At 42.2% G+C, this 22720-nt stretch overlaps 1 protein-coding gene, 1 long non-coding RNA gene and 1 pseudogene across 2 annotated transcripts in view; 1 reads left to right on the top strand and 2 right to left on the bottom strand.

The window, feature by feature from the left end:
* PRKCH (protein kinase C eta) overlaps window positions 1–22720 on the bottom strand; it is a 203140-nt gene that overhangs the window by 179060 nt on the left and 1360 nt on the right.
* Window positions 193–22653, bottom strand: LOC118497115. Its single transcript, XR_004899665.1, has 3 exons — window positions 22643–22653; window positions 15626–15635; window positions 193–536 (listed from the first exon to the last, which is right to left on the bottom strand). It is a non-coding gene; the product is annotated as an uncharacterized LOC118497115 (long non-coding RNA).
* On the top strand, window positions 18158–18897 carry LOC114492436 (annotated as a pseudogene).

Here is a 22720-nt window from a genome sequence, read left to right as displayed (position 1 = left end):
GCCATCTCAGGAAAGCACAGTGCTATTTGAGGACCTGTCACCTGCTGCAGAAGCACACAAAGCACAGGGAAGATGTCCCTCCTAAACCAGGGCTCTCTATAAACTCTTCAACAATTAGTACTTATCAAGAATTAAGAAACCGAGCCCTGACTGGCATGGCTCAGTTGGTTGTGCTTCCTTCCCCAAAGAATTAAGAAACCTATACCCTTAAAAGTCAAATACACAGGAGTTCATCTCCAAGATTTTCATTTTGCCTACTAGTCACCTAAAATAAAGCAAGTATACTGCCACCTAACTGCTATCCAACCCACCACTTACCTAGGGCAAGTATCTTCTTCCCCTTTCTGGGCCTCAGTCACCTCATAAAGAGGAGATAATAAGAGAATCTGTCCATCTCAAAGGTATTCAGAGGATTGAATGAGTTAATGCACGTAAAGCACTCAACCTGACATCTAAATAACCCTTTTTGAGTCACCTACTATTGTTATGCATTACCCCACCCTGACCCTACTCCATTCACCGGTTCTCTGCTGCCTCTGGATGCTGCAGCAGAGCCATGCTAGAAGGAACAAGTTGAAATTCATGGCGGAGGATCATTTGTTCTCTTCAACATGCATAGCACGCACTTGATTTCCACCACCGCCAAATTATTCCTTGAGGCTCTGTCAATCTGGTCTCCAGATACCAATATTGAAAGTTTTTGTCTAGGGGTGGGGAAAGAATACAAATGTCACCCTACTCTGATGTAGCCGTCACTGTTAACCAGAGGCCACGGCAGGGCAGACACTGAATGCAGGCCCCTTGAGGATCTAAAAACCTGCCTAGTGTGGGGATCGTAAGTATCGAGTGGAGACTCGTACAAAAGATTTAAAACCACCCTACTTATGCTAGCTCCAAAGGGACCACAAGTGACAGAAGACCCCAGTGAGAGACTGTCCTCCATAAATGTGCTCACTAGAAAGGTGTTTGAGAGGAGAGGTCATCTATACGTGAATATCTTAGGACCTGCTACCCTAAAAATAGTGGAAAGAGGAAAATATTTGTGAGGAAATCTACTAGAAAAGGGAACTGAGGGGGAATGAATATGCAGTCTGCTCTTGTGACATAAACAGACATGAGCCCTTAGCAGGCCTGAGAAGGTCATTCCCTCCAGTAGAAACTGAAATACTACCATGAGAAGTGGGACACTTCAGGAGCAATTAGCGTCCGGCCTCCATCTCTCAATTGGGAGTTTGAGGCAGTCAATGGGACTTTAAAAAGGAAAAAAAGAAAACTTGTGCCCTGGCTGGTGTGGTTCAGTTAGTTGGAGCAGTGTCCCACAACCAAAAGGCTGCAGGTTCAATTCCCAGCCAGGGCTCTTTCCTAGGCTGCAGAGTCGATCCCCGGTCCAGGCACACATATGATCCCTGGTCCAGGCATGTATAGGAGGCAACCAATCGATGCTTCTCTCTCCCTTCCTCTCTCTTTAAAAGCAATGGAGAAAAAATGCCCTTGGGTGAGGATTAAAAAAAAAAACAAAACCTTTTGTCTTTGATGATCTGTAAGATTCCTTAAGTTTTAGGGAGCTGGCAATGTGGGTGTGGTGAAAACAGAAGGTGACACAGGTAGGCCATGAGAAGAACTTCCAGAAGTCACACACACAGAGTCCCCAAAGCAAAGATCAGCAGGGTCAGTTCTTTCATCAGAGCAGACCTGCCAGTGACCACTCCGCCCATCGCATTCATAAGCAAACCTGCTGATTATAGGCCCAGGTGCTGCCCAGCTATACCTGCAGCTGGCTGTTTGGTTGCCCCACAGCTGGCTGTGCAGGCCTGAAAAGGGACAGGTCTGGTCACACAGCAGCCATCTGGCACTCTCCACCAGCTCCTTTTCTCTCAACTAAGTTACTTACGAACATTAAGCACTTCATTGAACAGATCCACAAAAATGAAAAAAAAAAGGGTTAAATGTGTTACAAAATCCCAGCTTGCAGCATGCTATACCTGTCACATGACAGCTATTTTCATAGGGGCACCTGACACACTAGGGGCCCTTCACCTGCCTTCATTTACATCACACGACATTTCTGTACTGATGTGGCTGGGAAATGCCAGGCACCCTCTCACCCGACTACTGCCCCACTTCTCACGGGTTCAGAGAGCTGAGTTTCTCATGTTTCTTTCTTTCTTCTTCCGCATCCAAGCTGCAGTCTCAGCAGATGTGAATGACATCAGAATTCCCAAAGCTGGGGGAGCTTCCAGAGATCACCTGGTTCATCAACCGCCTGGACCAAGGCCACACCTCTTCTTTCCCAAGCCCACAGGTGAGCTGTGTGCCTCAAATGACAAGCTTCATGGAGTCCCAAAGGTACAATGACATTATTTCAGGATGGTGACAGGAGAGCACTGGAAGGAGGAAGTCACTGTCCCAAAGAGCCACTGTTACAAAATACAGGCCTGGCCCAGCATAAAGGTGATGGGGTTGTGGGGATAGAAGACTCACATTGAAGAACTGACTGTCAGGATCCTGAACCCGGGAGCAAGCCAAAGAGTCAGGCTGTGCTTTCACACAGAATACAGGAACCTAGAAAACACCTGTTCTCAGTGACCCAGACCAGTTTCCTGGTGCTGAATATAATTCCACTCATCTCAGCCTAACAAAGCTATGGATAAAACTCATTTAAACATCTTCACACTCATAAATATTTTTAAACGAATTTTTATACTTTCACAGTGTGTCACGTGTGGTTACACAATGAATACTACTCAAAATATTGCTTGATTACAAAAAAAAAAAAGGCCAAGTCTTGCTTGGCCCATTAGATAAAAAGTTCTACATTTAAGATAAAAGTCTAGTTGGTTGGAGCATCGTCCTGTAAGCTGGAAGGTTGTGGGTTCGATTCCCAGTCAGGGCATATGCTTAGGTTGTGGATTCAGTCCCGTTGTTGGGGTGCATACAGAGGCAATTGATAGATGTTCCTCTCTCACATCGATGTTTGTCTCCTTCTCTCTCTCCCTCCCTTCCCTCCTCTCTAAAATCAATAAGCATGTCCTCAGGTGAGGATTAAAAAAAAAAATCAAAAGAAACCTGTCATTCTGCCCTGCATTGTCTAGTCCTTATTCCCTCAGAGCTTCAGAACAAATAAATATCTCACCAATAAAACCAAAGGCCTTCTGTTCCTTATAGTCTAGTCTTTTCATACTTTTATAAGAGAGAGCAGTGGGTCTGAACACGTAAGTCTTCCTCTAGCCAATCCAGCGTCTTATTTTTCAACAAGCTGGTCACTGTTTTTCTTTTGGAAAATCTCTCACTTGGGGCCATCACTTAGAATCATAATCATTTAAGATTCATTCATTTCTTATTTGAAGGTATAGTAAACATTTCTCCAGACAGGACACTACCCTCCAAGCTGTTCCTTTTATTTATCAACCCAAATAACTAGATCTCTTTGGCAACTGTTCCACCACAGATGACAACCAGGTAGTAACATGAAGTCTAGTTGACAGTTGACTATTCCAGGCCACCCTGTAAACACTCAGAAAATAAGTAAAAGCAAGAAGCCCATGTGAGAAGAATCAGTGAAACACGTAATTCATTTGGAACAATATCTGCTGATCCACGGAGAAGCTGAGAGGGACAAAATTGTTTCAGTCAGAGATAAGCTTCTCTGGCTATCTTAACAGTGCTTCCACCCAGTGCTCATATCTTGCCAGCAACTTCTATGTGGAACTGTCTAATGTTAGCTGGCAGGGGTGAACACTAAACAGCCCTCCTGGATGCTAGTCTTCAAGGGATTCAAGACATCTCATTACTAGCTCTCATGTGGTAATCAGTAAAACTGGTTTGAAGACTCCATGGTGGACCAGAACACTCTGGAAAGTTTGCAGTGAGTGATGGAAAGATCTGTTGCATGTTCAATGAGAGCTAAAGCACCTCCGCCCTGTGGGCTCTGCCATTCAGCCACAACAATGACACTGGCAAAGGGCAGTTCCTGTGGAAACACTTACTGTGCATGAGTCTTCTGGTGGAAATGGGCCTCTGAGAAAACAAAGGCTTCACACCATGGTAGGCAGTGACGAAGCCTTACGGAACAGGGGTCTGGGCGGATCACTTGGAGTCCAAACCAAGATGATTGTGAACTCTACATCTATGGAGATAAAAATCTGCTATTTGGAGATCTTCAAGCAGCTGCTCATTGACAAACTCATAATCAAGGGCATCTCTCCAAAGCTCTTCTGCAGTTAGGAAAGGACAACCACAGTAATCTACATTTATGTGAGTTAGGTTGCTCAAATTATATGCTAATAAATAAGTTAGCTCCACCTTCACCATCCCTCTGCTTGAATTTAATTACTAGTATAGCCTTTAAAAGGGCACTCCCTTCACCTGCAAATGAGTTTGGTACTTGTGTTCAGAACAGAGTTGAGCATCTAGACTAGGCTCTGCCCCTCCCATGAGATAGCCCAGTTACACTACAGAGGCAGGGCACTGGCCTTAGAACCTCACAGGGCCACCCCCACATGAGACCAACTATCACACTGACTTTTACCACCTCTGGGGAAGAGAGAAAAACCCCTTCTCACCCCTCACCTCAAGGCATCCAGCTCAACCATTTATTCAGCACCTACCCATGCACGAGGAATAAACAGAGACCAATAAAATTTCTTTGCCTTCATAAAGCAAGTTCCTGCCAATGGTATGAACCAGGCACAGTTTGCTTACAAAAGGTACTTAAGTGTTGTTATCCTTCTGTAAAATGACCCATATGGGTAAAATTCCACGGAAGAAAATACAAATCCTCAAAAGGAAAACAGGGAAAGGAGTTTGTGGCACAGTAAACCTGGTTAATACTGACTTCTCCTGAGGCCTGAACTTGAATATCAGCTCCTCCAGGATGTCCTCCCTAAATTCCCCAGGCTCACAATCCTACCAACCTGCACACACTTCAATTCTATTCTCCCCTATGATGAAAGAGTTGGTTTGTGCCATCTCCTGCACTACAGGGTGAGCTCCTTCAGCTTTGCACCTAACACAGTCTCTGGTTATAGCAGGTGCTCAGCAAGCACTGTGAGCTGACACGCGGAAGTGTGTGGGCATGCTCATGTGCATACTCAGGCCTGTTTCTGGTCGCATGGAGAGTGACATAGCCGTGCTCTATAACTTCCTTCACCCCTGTATTTTCTAATGTTAACAGCAAGTCTTTTGTACAAAGGACTGCTTGCTCTCCTCCCCCAATAGGTTCTGAAAATGAAGGCAAGTAGGCATGAGCAGAAGCAAGAACTGTTTTTGCTCATTGGTACCCAGATCATGAACTGAGACAAGGAGAAGTGACAGATGAAATGGGGAAGGTAGGCAAGGGCAAGACTCCTGAGAATCTTCTCAAAGAGCCTGACCTCTACAGGTGATGGAAAGCCTTTGAAAGATTTCTAGAAGGAGGAAGGGGAGGGTTGAATTTTAGACAGTTCATCCAGGCCACTCTGTAGAGGGTGGTTTGAGGGAGTAAGACCAGTTCCAAGGCTATTGTAATAATCCATTTATATGATAAGGGCCTGAACAAGTGTGATGCTGATGGAAAAAACTGACTCAGTAAGGATTCTGCAAGCCAATTCAGTAGGACTCAAAATGGGGGAGAGGTGTAAGGAGAGAGGAAAGTCCACAGTGATGCCTAGGTGACCAGACGATGGTAAGACTCATTTTGACTGAGAAAATGAGCAGAGGAGATGGAATATTTAATTATGGAATGTTGACTTGGAGATGGCTGAAGGACATCCAAGTAGTCTGTCCAGCAAGCATGTAAGACGTGTTTGCTGGACAGACTACTTGGACATGTTCTTGGACCTCCCTAAGCTACAATTTGCTCAGGTAGGAGACGCAGGTGCTGTGGCAGCTGCTCACCCCTCACAGGCTGTTGTGAGTATTGAAGGAGATGGAGTCTAAAGCCCTCTGCCCTGAGCCTGCCCAGGTCCTAAAAGGAAGAACGAGGCTCAGGGACAAAGGTGGGAGACAGAGCTTTGGAAGTCCTTAGCGTAAGTGCTACATCACAGGTGCCAAACACAAGGCCCACGGACCGAATTTGGCCCTCCACCTTGTTTTATCTGGCCCGGCACCTTGTTTTTACCCAGCAGCAGCACCAAGCTCTTGCTTGACTGTTAAGGAGTTAATCTATACAGTCCTCAAATTACATTCGGCCCTTTGAAGGCAACTGTGAGGCTGATGAAAATGAGTTTGAAACCCCTGTATGGTTACAACAGGAAAAGACAGAAAACTGTACTTGAACAACAATTAAAATAAAATAAAGATAGAAATTAAAAAAAAAAAAAAAAACAGGAAAAGAGATGAGGCATCTGGAGTGAGAGAGACAAGTTAAGGACAAAAGCCCAGGAAACACCAATATTTAAGGAGATTAGTGGATGAGGTTAAAAAAAAAAATCTCAGAAGGTTGCTAAAGAAATAACAAAGCAGGGCAGAAACTGTCTCAAAGTGAATGTAAACGCCAACAAGACAAATAAGTGACATGACTATGTGGTCATTCCCGGACTTTGCAGAGCAGTATTCACGCAGTGAGAGATGCCCACGCCAGCTTGTACTGGGAGGAAGAATGAAGGTGGAGGGGAGGGCAGACGCAGACAGCTCTTTGGGGAAGTGTCTGAGAAGGAAGGGGGGACACTGAGTTTCCCTCAAAAGGGAAGCAAGCAAGGCCAAGAAAGGGGCAGGTGGCTTGTTCAGTGGAGTTGGGCCCTCTGCGTTTACAGATGTTTCTCAAGGGAAGGTGTCTGAAGGAAGGGAGAGGCTGAAGGTACGAGAAAGGGGACCCTGACCCAGGGGGGACACAGAGGGGACCTGAAGGTGGAGGACGGGCCTGCACTGGCAGTTCCTCTTATCAGAAGACTGCCTGCAGGATCTGCCACAGGTAGGAGCAGGAAGTTCATTCCTACCTGTCAGCTTCTGTTTTCCTGGAAGACTGGTGCGCTTGCCTACAGAGTATAATTTGAGTGCCAGGAAGCAAACAAGTTCTCCCCAATTACAACTCTGATTCTAATCTCAGCTCTTCCAAATAATGGCCCAAGTAGAAAACAAGTAAGGAAGTTTGGGTCCTGCTAAGAGTAAGAGGGGCAGGGAGTAGTGTGTTAGAGCAGGAATGGGTTGAAGGGAGGTGAGACCTTTATTTTTATTTCCAATTCTCTGTTTCTTTTTTTGTTTAATGTAAGCTTCATTGAAGAAGGCTGTCACTAGGCTACTGTGACTGTAAGATAGAAATGGAAATAATATTAATGGAGAGACATTTAATATCTTGACGAGAACAATTTTTCAGCATCATTCTTTTTACCTGCTTTGAAACAAAATTCTACATACACAAGTTCAATAGGACCAAACTACAGCAGAAGTCGATAATGAGCCACTAGAAATTCAGTTCAGAGAGAAAAATGCACACCGGAGTCCTAATGAGGCAACTTCAGGAATCACTTGTTTTGTTTTTTTCCCCCCAGAACAGAATATTTTAAGAAAAAATACACTCAAATGCCAACTCTTACTTCACAATCACAGTTAAACTATGATCAAGCTTATGCCCCTCGCTGCTGGTATCCTGTTCTTACCAAGGGCAGAGTGTCGTTATCTACTCCTGACCTCTGGTGCGCCAGAAGATGCAAGTCTCTCCGTTTTCCCCATTTTGAAAACCACCTCTGATCGCCTAAACAAAAGGTTACATCTTATTTGGGATTCAAACAGTCCTTTCACATATCTTTTACACTTATTTAAATAATCAAGGGGATAAAAATCACTCTAGCATATACATTCTCTCTAAGCTACTCCTGAAGCTGCTATTAACTCACATGCACACATGCAAACCTGTGTGCGCAAGGTATTCATTAATGTCTATATCCGAAATACAAATTTTATAAAGGAAAACATCTTTTAGCAAAAATGATGACAGTGTCCGAATCCTGAATCAGACTTAAGACATGAGAACGATGAGGAATTTCTTCATTCTACAGATGTTTCCTGGATCCCTACCACTTTTCCAGGGGCTGGGGCAGGCTGAGGGCCCCCCGGTGCTGGCACAGTGAGCTCAAAGCAGCAGGTCAGGCTGAGAGGAGGACAGACACCCACGAACTCATTCTCATTCCCCGCCAGACTGTCGCCACACCGGTACCCCAGCAGATCAATGCAACCAACAGCACAGGTACAGGATGTGCATGACAAGAAAGTGAGGGGGCCCAGCAGGGAGACGCAAAGATATACTCTCCGAATAGCCAAAAGAGCTGAGCAAGGCTTCTGTGAGACCCAAGCCAAAGCTGCGGTGAACGGTGAGACAGACACAGCTGGGCTTTGCTATAGAGCACATGCAAGTTTTGTTCTGAGAAACTAAATGTGTACACTTCAGAAAACCTCTGACTTGACAACTGTGAAAGATCTAGAACCCAGAATGAGTACCCAGTCAACAGATAAAATTAGAAGTAACCAATTTCAAGATAAGTCAATATAGAAGGGGAAACTTCATATTTTCTGCAAACCAAATCAAAATTGTTGGTGCCCCTGAGTTTATCCATAACTCTACAAGTTCAAATAATGAACTTTTAAAACTTTAGTTTTTCTCTTTGTAAGCATAACAATAATTCACATTCAGTGATTAGATGTTCAAACTTACATCAAGGAAACATCTTTTAATACCAATGGAAAGAGGCTAATTACCATTTCTCTTAACTGCATAAAAATGACTAAAACTCAATAAAAGTGCAACTAAAAGATGGACTCTTTGAAGCCCTTTGCAAGTACATATTGTAACTTCACTTCTTTCTGGTCTGTTATTCACACTAACTCAGAACCTGCCCAATATCATATGAGCAGACCAAGACTCAGCTTCAAGGTTTTCTACAAACTAATTTTGGCCAACACTGTAGCCATAGTAATTCCAGCTTTATTTCCACATATTCCTTGCAAGACCAGAGTGGACATGTGCATAGAATTTACCCTAAATCCTGATGATTCCAGGGTAAGGAGACCTCTCCTCTTCCTCCAGTAGCCATCCTATTGACTTACCCAGTGATTTACACCCCAGAATCTTAAGTAAAAAGCAAAAACAAGAAGCCTGAACTCAAAATGCCTTAAAAACATTTCTAATATTTGAAAAACTCTAAACTCTAAATTCTCTACAATTAAAAACCCTAAAATTTTATGTCAGTAAGTGTCTTATTGTTTCCCAAGTTCATTTCAGGAAAAGGATGGGCCCATAACTTCATCTTTAAGCCCTGGGGTAGACCGACGATGGTGGGGCCAATGATGATGATTTCCCTGCACTGGTATGGGTCACGCACGGTGAGGGACAGTTTACATAACCCCTCGCTGTGTCCTCACATGGCCCTGTGAAATGGGTACTACCTTATGGTGAGAGAGCTGGGGCCTGCAGAAGTCAAATGACCTCTGCTAATAGGAGGCAGACCCACAGTTGAACCCCAGTCTGGCTGACACCTACCCACATTATGATACACTGATAATTATGGTAGTTTGCCAATAAGTATTCTTCAAAGCCTGTATTTGTCTGCTATTACTCTGTAATTGTAGATTCTGCATTCTGATTCACATGGCTTAGGCAAATGCCAATGTGTCTTTTTACATAAAACACAGACAAATGGATATTGAAGAGGAAGTCAGAAATATTCTGGAAATCAGGGAGATGCCAAAATAAACATTATTCAAAATTGTTCAAAATATGCAAACTTATCCAGAATTAATTCACAAAATTATAGTCCATAAAGTAAATGAGCTTTCAGTAGTAAGCAAGAATCAACTCTATCTAGTCATTCATAATTTGTGAGGTTTTATCTCCTTTATGATTATTGGCACCATGTTTGTTAATTCTCATCCATAAATTCATAATTTTGTAAAAAAAGAAAAAAGAAACACTTTGAGGCCCTATTATTATAATTATCCCTCTAAATATTAAAACTTTCCACTAATACTTATGAGTCTACAGAAAACAAATATATCATTTAAAAATTCAAAAATCTCCAATAAACTTCAGGGTCTTTGTTTCCTTTCCTCTGTTCTCTCTTTAGAAAACACGGTGCTGAAGTGGGTAGAGCGTAAACAGATGCTTCTATTTCATTCGAGGGACATCAGCAAGGCTATCCCCTACCTTATCCCCAGGAAGCTTTCACGTCACCACCCCCATTGTCTAAGATGCAACCTTCTGCATGTCTTTCTTTGACCAATATGATTATTTTCAGAAGGCCCTTGTCAAAATATTAATTTCCTTGTGAGATTAAAAGTAACCCAAGCTACCTCCATTTCTGGAGGGCCTATTTTGTGCTGGTCATGTTTAATGTATTCGATCTAATATTCACTGCAATCCCATGAGGTACTAACAGGAGCACCATTTTCTGGAGGAGAAAACAGTCGGAGATGAAGGGTCTCACTTATTGCAGCAGAGCTGGGGTGATACACTGAAATGGCTAACAAACACGTCTACCCTCTTTCCAACACTTCTGTTTGTTTCTCCACATGTTAAACTTGCTCCCATCACCAGACCTTTGCCTCAGCTGTTCCCTCTGCTGAGGATGCTCTTTCTCTAACCTTCACATGGCTGGTGGCTACTTGTTTCTCAGGTCTCAGCTGAAATGTCACCCTCTCTGTGAGTCCCTCTCTGTCCACTCTAGGTAAAGCATCCACCTTGTCACACTCTATCACATCACCCTGTTTTAATTCTCCACTTAGCCCCTAACCACCATCTGTTATTCTCATAATAACCTGTTTGCTTGCTTATTAGCTACTTCTGCATGATAGGGTAGAAGCTCTGTGGGACCCATGATTCCCGGTGTTGTGTGCCCTTGCCCTGTCTGTAACACCTAGAATGGAGCCAGGCACACAGCAGGCATGTAGTTAGACAGAATACTGGACTGGGGTCCAGAGGCTAGATTCTAGCTTCACCTCTAACAGGCTAGGGGGTTGTGCTGTGGACGACCTCCATTAGCTCAATTTTTAGCATCTCAAGTTGTTTTCCAAGGTATTGGTAAGGTGAGCTGGAACTTCAGAGAAGATCAGAAAATCTTACTGGGCCAGAGAGACCCAGGCCATAGGAGACCAGGGGTCACAGGGCAAGAGGAGCAGACCAGCATCACTGATTCCATCATTTTGTCTTGGACTAACACAGTTGTTCACCACAATGCTCAGCACAGCTCAAACGTTTTAAGTATATGGATAAATCCTATCTCTTTTCACAGGGGAAAGTTTATATGAACAAAAGCTATCAAGCCAAGGTCACTCACACTGTCCTAGTTTTTTGGTTTTTCTTTTTAACTTTTCATCTACTGCAAACCTCAACAACAAAAAAAACCCCTTCAAATATAGAGGCTTTGAAAATACCTAAATAACAAAACCAAATAGGTCCCAAAATGGGTCATCAACTGGCATAATTCACCAGGAGAGAGAAGTGAGAAGACATTTTTTAAAGCACATCTTTTTCTATAAAATTTATAGCTCCTCATTTTTATTGGTTGTCTTCCATAACTAGCTGAAGTAAGAATGTCCTCAAATACAGAGGGAAGTATTAGAACCATGCACTAGGAATTGGAAATTAGTAAAAGCCTTATTTTTGAAACCTTCCCATTGGGGTTTCTTAACCTGGGGCCCTGTGTTCATGCCAGGCCTCAGGAACCACTCAGTCGGTGACACTGTTCCCAGCATATTGTCAACACGCACATAATGTGCACTTTTCTAGAAAGAGCATCCATAGCTTTCATCGTCACTAATAGGGTCCAGGAGGACTCAAAAATATTTTCAAAAGCACTGCTTCTGCTGAATCTGTTCTTGACTCTTCTGTACTATGATAGAACAATGAAAACATAAAGCACTTAAGAGGTCCCCAGTTCACAGATTAATAAATGCATTCTGTTTAGGGAATTATGCTAATGTATTTGTGACCTTTATGTAGTCTTCCAAAACTAATTTGGAGCCAAGGACAAACCTGAGCATCAGTGAGCCAGAAGATATTTCAGGAGGGAGCAGAATTTCCATTAGCCAAAGGAACCAAAACTACAACCACAGAACTCGGATACTTGGATACCAGAAGGGGCCCCAGAGCTTAGGCTCTGCAGCCCTCTGACATCACAGACAAGAACACCAAAGTCCGGTGTGAGGACAGGGGCAGGGCATCATATTTCAGCACTACAAGAAAGATGTGGGGCCCTGGCTGGTGTAGCTCAGTGGATTGAGTGTGGGCCTGCGAACCAAAGGGTCACTGGTTTAATTCTCAATCGGGGCACATGCCTGGGTTACGGGCCAGGACCCCAGAAGGGGGCATGCAAGAGGCAACCACACATTCATATTTCATTCCCTCTCTTTCTCCCTCCCTTCCTCTCTCTCTAAAAATAAATAAAGAAAGTCTTTAAAAATAAGAAAGAAAGATGTAGGAACAGTACTATGCAAGTACAAGGGGCAAACATGACTTACAAATGAAGGAGTAGCTTTGTGGTTTGGGATTAAGCACTTGGAGAACAGGGGCTGGAGCTAGAACATACCCACCCTGTCACCATAAGATTTAGTTTAATAATGTAATTATGAGGGGCTCATGGTGGCCATGGTTCTATCCTCTGGCGATTTTCTTAATTTGTGTTTTTACCATGAGCACAAACTAAACATCTTTGTGTCCCTGTAAGGTCAAAAGTATACAAGGATAAAAGTTATATAAAATCAAAGGAACTTTCTAGAAGGCAGCACATCATAAAAGCACTACTAGTGAGTCTTGTCTTAAGTGGTCTTTCTACTAAAAAGTCCTGTGCTTTGACAATCACTATAACTTACTGGTGCCACAGAAATACACTGACATAACAATCTTCATAAACCTCCCTGCATAGTACCATGACTCTCAACAAAAATTTCCCATACATAAAATTCTTCAGCATAGCACTTAAACACCAGATGGCCAATACCCTTAGGCTCATTCCTCCATCTAATTAAAATGTCTGTCCTACAGGTGATGTATAGTATTTGTCATCACCTAGGGTAGATATATAAACTGGTGGCTACAGACACTGAGTGACTACAGACCATTAATTACCATGCTAGTGAGAATGCTTCCAGCAAAAGCTCAAACAGTGAGATTCTCCATCTCTCTCTCACATTAGCTAGAAGGGACATGACTTACAACCAACCATCCCACAGAACAAGGAGCCCATTAGCATAAATCAAGAGATATACATGGTTTAAAATGAGGACCCACTGTAATTCCTTCGGTCTGATTCTAAGCCAAGGAAATAACATCAACAGCACTATCAATGCTAAGTCGTTTAAACATGAACTAAGTCCTCTCTAAGTCAGAGCAATTTAGATATAGAGCAATTTAACTCTTACTAGTTACTAACTTTGATAAGATACAATTCATTTTGACTACTCAAAACCAAACCAATTATTTGAAAAGAGAAGGATGTAATTGACTAGTACATGGAGGACGAGGCTTCAGAGTTGGAAGGTCCCTTGAGATACTCCAGTGTAACCCCCTCATTATATAAACCAGGAAACTGAGACCCTGACAAGGGGAGGCTTGCCTCAGGTCACAGCTGACAGGTGGCAAAGCCACACCTTGAACCCCCTCCCATCACTCTCACTATAGCACAGCACTTACATATTGCTAGAAGTTGTATCATGGAAGACGAAGAGAGATTTTTTTAATTAGTACATAATACAATAGTAATTTGCAGCCAATTCCCCAAATATTTACTAATAAGCCAGCTTCCTCTAAAATTGTAGGTATGTAAATATCTCAATAAATATACATCTAATTTAATGCATTTATAAATTAATAAATACATATAAATAAATCTAAGTAAGTGTATTTACATATGTTTGTGGTCAGGAATGTCCAACATGCAGCCCAGGATGGCTGTGAATGCGACCCAACGCAAAATCGTATATTCACTTAAAACATTATGAGGTTTTTTTGTGATTACATGTCGCAATGTATTTAATATGTGGCCCAAAACAACTCCTCTCCTTCCGGTGTGGCAGAGAGGCACAAAAAGGTTGGACACCCCCGACTGTAGATGTTAAGTGTGTGTGTGTCCATCTGTCACAGATCACATGAGCTAAGGCAACAGTACTGCTTCAGCTGTGGCTCTAATTCTCACGTCCCAAAAACCAAGGCTGGAGGTACAGTAGGTGTAAAAAACTCAAAACCTCCCAAGCATGGAATGCATCCAGAGGAATGGTTTGTAACAGGGAGTGGTGGGGTTTGTGGCAAACTGAAGCACCTCTAAGAACTAAATGCCTTCAGACTGAGTGTTAGAAACATCTCTGCCCAATGATTACATCTGCAGGCGGACCACAGGCCTAAGAGTTGTCAGGAGCTTTGGTTGCTCTGAACTAGGTGATCCTCCTGCTTCAGTATCTGCAATTCTTTTATTATCTGTACAAAGCTTAGGGTATGTGATAGTTCGAACAGGGCACAAAGCTTAGGGTATGCGATGTGACTGCCTTCTGCCTTTGGGAGTCAAATGTTCTTTCAGGCCATCTGTTTGCAGGCATGGCAACTCAGTCCCCTCCCAAACTTTCCAAAGCTGGACACATTCTCATGGGCCAGGAACCTTTACCTTTCAAAGGGGCAACTGTGATGTCTCTCTGGAAAAGCATTATCAGAAGCCCCTTTTCTTTTTTTAAGAAATGATTTTTCACAGTCATTTAAATAAAACAGGCCTGTGGCTACCTACACTGGGGCTCTAAAAATCAGTTACTTTCCCTCCAGGAAAAAGTCTCTGATCTCCTCAAACCAGGGGCTTCGCAGCATCTTGGTACTTACTTCTGTTCTACAATTTCCTGGTTACTGTTTTCCCCCCAGTCTAGCTCCCCCTTGGAACTACAAGGTCTATGAAGGAAGGGATCATGTCTGTCTTGTCCACTTGCCTCTCCAGGGTAGAGCACAGTGCTCAGTATATAGGACAAGCTCAGTGGTGGGTGAACACTCACCTAGGGCTTGGCATTTCTACAGAAACATGTCATGGTCTATTAGAGTAGCTATCCCAGGAGCTAAGGGGATGATGAATCAGCCCATCACCCACACGATTACATCCTGAACTCCCTCTGACCAGTGTCACACACTTCCATGACAGCCCAATCCATTCATGCATTCATTCTTTCAGGAGGTGGGGTAGGGTGGACCATGGAGATCTCAGGATGCTGAGGGAACGCAGGGAGGAGAACCAAGCCCAGACGACATGTCAGGGGAAGATTTCTGGGTCAGTGATGTCTGCAATGAGACCTAGATCACAGGTAGGAACCAGCAGGTGAGCCCTGAGGAACTGAAAGATGGTCATGGTGCCTGGAGCACAGAGGGTGGGCTGGGAGAAGGCTCCACTGAAAATCAAGGGCCGGATCATGGGGAACGTTCTGCACGGTTTTAAAGAGTTGTGCTTTATCTGAAGCAGCGGGGAACCACTGAAGGGTTTTCAGCAAAGGAATGACTCAGCTTGGCCCCTGAGAAAGATCTGACACAGCACTGATGAGAGCGAAAAAGAGGGGACTGGTACTGAGTTTCCACTCAGGCCCCATTGTTACCGTCTTGTAATAAAATAGAGCTAAGCAGTCAACACAGAAGGAGAACCTGATCTAGCAGATTGTTTTATAAAATAGAAAAGAGACTACAGAAAATCCAAGGCACCTCTCTCAACCTAAGTACATGCTGCCCACCTCATAAAAGTGCACTGTACTGTGACTGTCATAACCAGTCACCCTTCCAAACACCTGTGAACTATCACAACTGTGCAGAGCTGCAGAAGATGAGTCACACCCTGCCCACCAACTTCATTAGCAATCTGAGGTGGAAGCATACAACCTTTTAATGCTTTTTTCTTGCTTCTGCCCCAAATTGAGCATGTCGGGCTGACAAATTACTAGTGAACAAAGTTACAATATATTGACAGCTTTAAAAACCATAGTCTTTTAAGATAAAACAAGAGCAAGCAGTTTCCCACACACAGAGTTTTCAATCCATTACTGTGTTCAAAAGGCACAAAATCTGGTCCAGTCTTTCAAGCACATTGGTGTATCACTGACTGATTTAAAAGGAGGACACTGCAACAATTGTAATAATAGGTCACTCCCCACATACTTTTATTTATTTCTTTTAGGAAGACAAATAAAATGTTTCAAGAAAGGTGTTCCCAAAGCACTTATACTTTACTGATGCAAAAATAATATTTAAAAAAATTATTATTTCAACAAATATTAAGTGCCTACTATGTACCAGACATAGCTCAAGGTGCTGGAGTTAGAACAGTGGCTAAAAGAGGTGGGGGTCCTATTCTAAAGGTAAAAGGTACAATACGCAGACAGATCTCAGAGAGTGGTGAGTGCAATGAAGGGAGGCAAGATAATAATTCGGTCAGAAAAATGCTCTCTGAGGGGAAACATTTGGGCCACAGCCTGCATGATAAGAAGCAGCCAGCCCCCACTGCAGCAAAATTCTTACAATGAAACTCGAATGATATAACATATCCAATACAATTCATGTCCATTGGAATAAACCTCCCTGGAGATGCTAAAATATGTTCTTCCCCTCAACACTGACTTCATCCGTCAGTGCTAGACACGCCTCACCAGTTAACTCAGAGAAAAATAATTGTGAGAATAAATAACCACTACAAAGCGCAAAAGCGAATGAACCACTAGATAATGAATCCAGAATAATTTTGATGCTATAAATTTATGCACCTGGATTCAGTAATCAAGTGGAAAGACAATCAAAGATCGCCCAGTGGTACCCTGGCTGCTTCACCTGACAAGACTACCAAACAGGTACCTCGCTGAGAAGCTGCGAGAAAGCAGCCCTCCAGAGCTGCAGGGAACAGAATGTCTTCAAGAGGGCTGAACCAGGAAAACGGCCTGGGATTCCGCCAAGCAGGTCCTTCCTTCCTGAGGGGGTGCCAAGGTCTTTCCATGACGCAGCCTCCAGCTCCTCCCGCCTTCCCCCATATCCCCATGCTCTGCATTAAGTATTAGATGCTGGTCCCCATTTGTAAAGCCAAGCAAATCTCGAGCAAATATATGAAAGATGGAAATAAGGTTTTATCAATAATGTAGACACAGTTTCAGTTTTCAGATGTCCAAGAAATTATGCAAAATAAACAAGTTCTAGAATAAACAGAAAAAAAAACTGACAGGGAGAATTTGGAAACAACACTGTGTCCAAAAAATTAGAAACTATCTTTAATTAATTTGTTATTTTTTATGCTCCTACTTGGATAAATATTATCCGCACTGAAAAGACAATGTAGCTTTTAAGCCAACATTGGCTAAAATCTAGTTCATTTATTTAACATCTTTTTTGTAAAAGAGGGATAATAATTACAGTTTCCACACACACAACTTTATTGAGGTACAACTGTTATCTAATAACATGTACACACTTAAAAGTGAACTGTGTGGTGAGCTGGGACGTATGTATATAACTGTAATGATCTCCGCAATCAAAACAACGGATCTTCTCTTATGCCTCAGAAGTCTCCTCATGCCTCCTTTGCAGTCCAGCCCATCCTCCCATTCCCAGACACCCGACAATGTGCTTCCTGCCGCCACAAACTAGTTTGCACTTTCTGGAATTGCCCACAAATACAGTGTATACTCCTTTGGCATCTTTTGGTGACCATAATTATTTTGCAATCCATCAGCATTTTTGCATGTATCAATAGCTCATCACTTTTTATTAATTAGCAATCCATTGTATGGATATACAATTTGTTTAAATGCTCATCTGTGCACTGACATTTGAGTTGTCCCCAGTTTGGGGGCTATTACAAATGAAGCTGCTATGAACATTCATGCACCTTTCTTTGTATAAACGCTTTCACTTCTCTTGGTAAACACTTAAAGAGTAGCTGGCTCATATGGTAGCTATACGTGTAACATTTTTAAGAAACTGCCAAACCATTTTTCAACATGACTATACCATTTTATATTGCTCACACTAATGTGTGAGAGGTCCAGTTGCTCCATTCCCTCACCAGCATTTGGTAGGGTCAGTCTTTTCAAGTTTAGCCTTTACGGTTGGTTTTGATCTTAATATGTATTTTCTTGACAACTAATGATTTTGAGCATCTTTTAAGTGTTATTTGTCAATGATGGTCCTAATCAAATCTTTGGGTCATTTTTAAATTGGGTATTTTTCCTGATTATTATTGAGTTGTAGGAGTTCTTTTGCCCCTCATCTGCCACATTGTGTGGCCAGGTGAGCCTTGGTCTTTCCCCAAAAGGAAATGGCCCAGGAGCTTCAGGGGACCCAGGTGCCTTGGCCTCGAAAGAGCCCGGGCTGAGGAGGCAGGGCAGCAGGGTAAGCCAGAGCAGTTCTGCATGGGGTGGGGAGGCCATGTCGCCCAGCAGCAACTGTCTGTCAGGGGTGAATGTCGTGCTGGTGCTGGCCTGTAGGAGCCCAGTGTTTGCGTTGTTCTTTACCTTTGTGAAGAGGCAAATCGTGCGCTTTGCAATGAAATCCCAAAGGGGACCTCATGTCCCTGTGGGACACAATGCCACCAAGGACTTAAAAGAAGAGACTGATATTCTACTATCCAGGGTTCAGGATACCAAGTATGAACTTCAACTCCTTGAGGATAACGATGCAAACCTGCTACAGCTGGAGACCCAGGGAAATCAGAATTGCTATAACTAGTCATATAGGACAAAAGCTCTGGATGCCATCCGTGCCTCTGAGATCCCATTTCATGCTAAAGGCCACATCCCTGTTCCATAGTGGGCAAGAATTTTCACCCCTACCTGCTGTGTATCTTTGAAACACTAGTACTCCTTTCAAGGGTGTGTGCAAGGCCCTCATGGCTACCCTGCTGGACGGCTATGAGACTGCCTGCTATGGGACGGGGCTTTGGCCGGAGAGAATGCCTGCGTTTTCAGGAGGCTCTAAGGGAGTGGGCCCCAGTGTGAGTTTCGAGGGAAACGTGTCAAAGGGAACTGGCTAGCAAATATAGTAGTGTGGGACTATTCCCACAGCGAGAGGGCCTTCACAGAAAACAGGAACAAACTCCATGATGACATAAGAGTTGTCAGTCTTGGACTATGAGAACGGCCTTGCGCTCACTCTGGAAAGCACATGCTGCTCTACAAGCTAATGAGGGAACCTCCTACTTTAGTGCACCTCATTTTTTCTTGGTTTTTTGGGGGGCCAGCTCAGTAAAATGTCAGAATTGGTATAAAAAGAATTAAAGTTTTTCAGCACACACACACACACACACACACACACGGAGTTCTTTTACATATCAGTATTAACTCCTTTGTCTGATTTACATGCTGTAAATATTTTCTCCTAGTCTGTGGCTTGTGTTTTCATCTTTTGAGTGGCTTTTGAAAAGCAATAATTTTTAATTTTGGTAAAGTCCAATTAATTGATTTTTAATAGATCATTTTAAATATTATTTATTCAGATCATATGAATCTCCATTTTTATTCTGTTAATATAAAGAATTACACTAATTCATTTTTTTAAGATTTTATTTCTTTATTTTTAGGGAGGGAAGGGAGGGAGAGAGAGAGAAAGAGAGAGAGAAACATCAGTGTGCGGTTGCTGGGGGGTTATGGCCTGCAACCCAGGAAAGTACCCTGGCTGGGAATCGAACCTGGGACACTTTGGTTCCCAGCCTGTGCTCAATCCGCTGAGTTACGCCAGCCAGGGCACTAATTCATTTTTTAATGTTAAATCAACCTTCTGGTCCTGGTTATAAACCCAATTAGGTCATGATGTACTACCTATTTGCTATATTGTTGAATTTGATTTGCTAGGATTTAAGAATTTTTATATCTATGACCACAAGGAGCATAGTTTGGTCTATAGTGTTTTCTTTTCTTTCTATCCTTTTTTTTAATGTTTTAATCAGGTTTTGGCATAAGGGCAATGTTGGCCTCATGGAATGAGTTGGGATGTGGTTCATTCTATTTTCTGAAATCGTCTGAGTGGAGTTGGCAACATTTCCTCCTTAAATGTATGGCAGAGCTTACCAGTAAAGCCTTCTGGTATCTTAAATTTGCATTATGGAAGATTTTTACAATACAAATTCAATTACCTTAATAGAGAAAGTTATTCAAGTTATTTGAGTGAGTTTTGGTAGTCTACCTTTTAAGGAATTTGTTCATTGCAGCATTTACTGGCATAAAACTTTTCATAATATTTTTTCATGTCTATAGGATCTATAGTGATGTTCTCTCAATCCTAAAACTGGAAATTTGTATATCCTCTCTTTTTCCCCTCGATCATTCTGGCTTGATGCTTGATCAATTTTATTAATTTTTTTCAAAGACTCAGCTTTTTGTTTCATTAGTTTTTCTCTGTTGTTTCTGTTTTCTACCTCACTAACTTCTGCTATCTTTACAACTCTCTTCTTTCCTTCTACTTTGGGTTCAACTGGCTCTTCTTTTCTAGTTTCAGGTAGAAACTTAGGTCTTTTGGGATCTTTCTAATTAAAGTGTTTAATGCTGTGAATTTACATTTAAGAACTTCTTTACCTATATCTCCATGTCCTTGGGTTTTATGTAGATTAAATGAAATATGTACAGTCAGTCAAGAAAGAAATATGCGATTATCCAATCCATGTCGGCCACTGTGTTTAGTATTAGGAATATACTGCATAAAAAAGGTATAATCCATTTCTCATCAAGCTTAGAACGTAATAACAACAAAACTGGTACTAAAATCAATGTAAATTATTATCTTCTTGATACTCAAAAAGTACCTTAAATCAGAAATCATAACTGTTGTTTTACACTAATGATAAAGCTATCTTCTGTTTGTCCATTCACATGATCTAGCAAAAACTAAATTGCTAGGTTTTTTAAAGCAGCAATTTATAATTCCAATTGCAACTTAACTTTATTGTGGAGTAAATTTCATTATTCCACTTGTAACTATCTAAATAAACTACATATGTCAATTTAATACAGTCAAGATAGCCCTGGCTGGTATGACTCAGTGGTTGAGTGCCAACATGCAAATCAAAAGGTCATGGGTTCAATTCCCAGTCAGGGCCCCTGCCTGGGTTGTGGGCCAGGTCCCCAGTGGAGGAGCGTAAGACACAACCACACTTTGATGTTTCTCTTTCTCCCTCCCTTCCCCTCTCTAAAAAAATAAATAAAATCATTTTAAAAATAATATAGCCAAGATAAATAAGTATTTTTGTAATTCTAGACTTCAAACCCACCTTTAGAACTATAAAGAATCATAATTTTAAAAGAGCATTCATTAAAATATTTTCCTATGATTATTTTTCTTAAAAGTTATGAGAAGAAAGGAAACACTCTAACCATTCTATCCTATCATCAAGGTTGGTTCAAAATACCCAAAACTTAAAAAATCTCTGCTCCCCCACCTCAATTAAATGTAAATGCATGACAGACACTGGTTTTAAGGTCATTTAAATGCTGCTCTATCCCACCAAACACTCGTGTTTTCCAAAACACCACCAGTGGGTTATATTAAATATCTACATATAATTAATTACACTTGTAAATAATTAATTATATAGAAATTTAATTTAAATCTTTGTTAATCGGGTGGAACAATAAGCAGCCCTGCACGCCCACACTTTGTCAGGTAACCTCAATCTTCCTACACTCATGCTGCTTCTTGTTCTTGTCTCTGGGTCTTCATTTAGGCCACAGGTTCTCAACCTCAGCTTCACACCCGAATCGCCTGGGATGCCCAAAAGTACTGATGCTGGGGTCCCACAGGCAGAGATTCCTATTTCGTCTTTGAAAGCAGGGAGTTTTAAAAGCTCCCCAGGTGATTCAAATGAGCAGACTAGGAGTAAAAAGGACCAGTCCCGCCTCTCTCTGGGAAGACGTGCCTCTAATGGCCATTTGCCAGTCTGCGCCACCATCCTGCTCAACCTTCCCCAACCTCTCTCCTAGTCAGTCACCCAGTAATTCCATCCACATTCCCAGGCTTATCTCTGTTTCCTACCCAGAAATTCACAGGATAAACACAGGATAAAATGTCAGTCTCTAACTGTATTTTAGTCATTTCTCTCCCATGAACTTTTAAATTCCATAAAGCAAGGGTGGCTGAAGAAAAAGTAATGCAATATAATTTGATGATATGATTAAACAATCATTATGGGTTTTTTCACTTCTATTAAAAAGAGAGAGAGATAGCACCATAAGCCATTTGTAATTTTAGAGAACCTACCATAAAATTATCAATTCCTCAACGTGTAAAATAAATATCTAAATGTCTTCATTATTATCCACCTGATTCTACCACTTGTTAATTTTAAACAGGTTTTTAATACTGATTCACATCATGGATTCAATACTAACACCTTCCATAACTTAAATCATTAAGTTCCTGCGAGTCTTCAAACAGCTTACTCCATTTTGCAAATGAGACCACTTCATTATAATTACCATCTCATCATGTAAAAGTGGGAAGGATAACAACACCACAAAGACAGCATGAGGATTAAGAAGCAAAGTCGTTTCAGCAACGTGGAGAGTGCTTTAGAAATTTTAATTTATTTACAGCACAAGCGTTGCCTCATGGGAACTATGTGAAAAGCACAGGCCAAGTGGGAGCTGCGGGTAGCTGCTGGTCGGTGCACAGAAACACCAGCCGGTGTGGTGGGGATCCTCAACCCACTCGGGAGCTCTCGCAGCTCTCTCACCAACAGCAGCAGAAACGCACACTGCAGGACTCACACCTCTCAGACCCGGGCGTTACTTGCAAACACCTGTAAATCTCACCTCCTTGGGAAACGGCTCA

The sequence above is a fragment of the Phyllostomus discolor genome, chromosome 1 (genome assembly GCF_004126475.2).
Source record: "Phyllostomus discolor isolate MPI-MPIP mPhyDis1 chromosome 1, mPhyDis1.pri.v3, whole genome shotgun sequence".
NCBI classification, from domain to species: Eukaryota; Metazoa; Chordata; class Mammalia; order Chiroptera; family Phyllostomidae; genus Phyllostomus; species Phyllostomus discolor.
The sequence above is the reverse complement of the archived record's forward strand: the minus strand, read 5'-3'. Positions and strand labels throughout refer to the sequence as shown.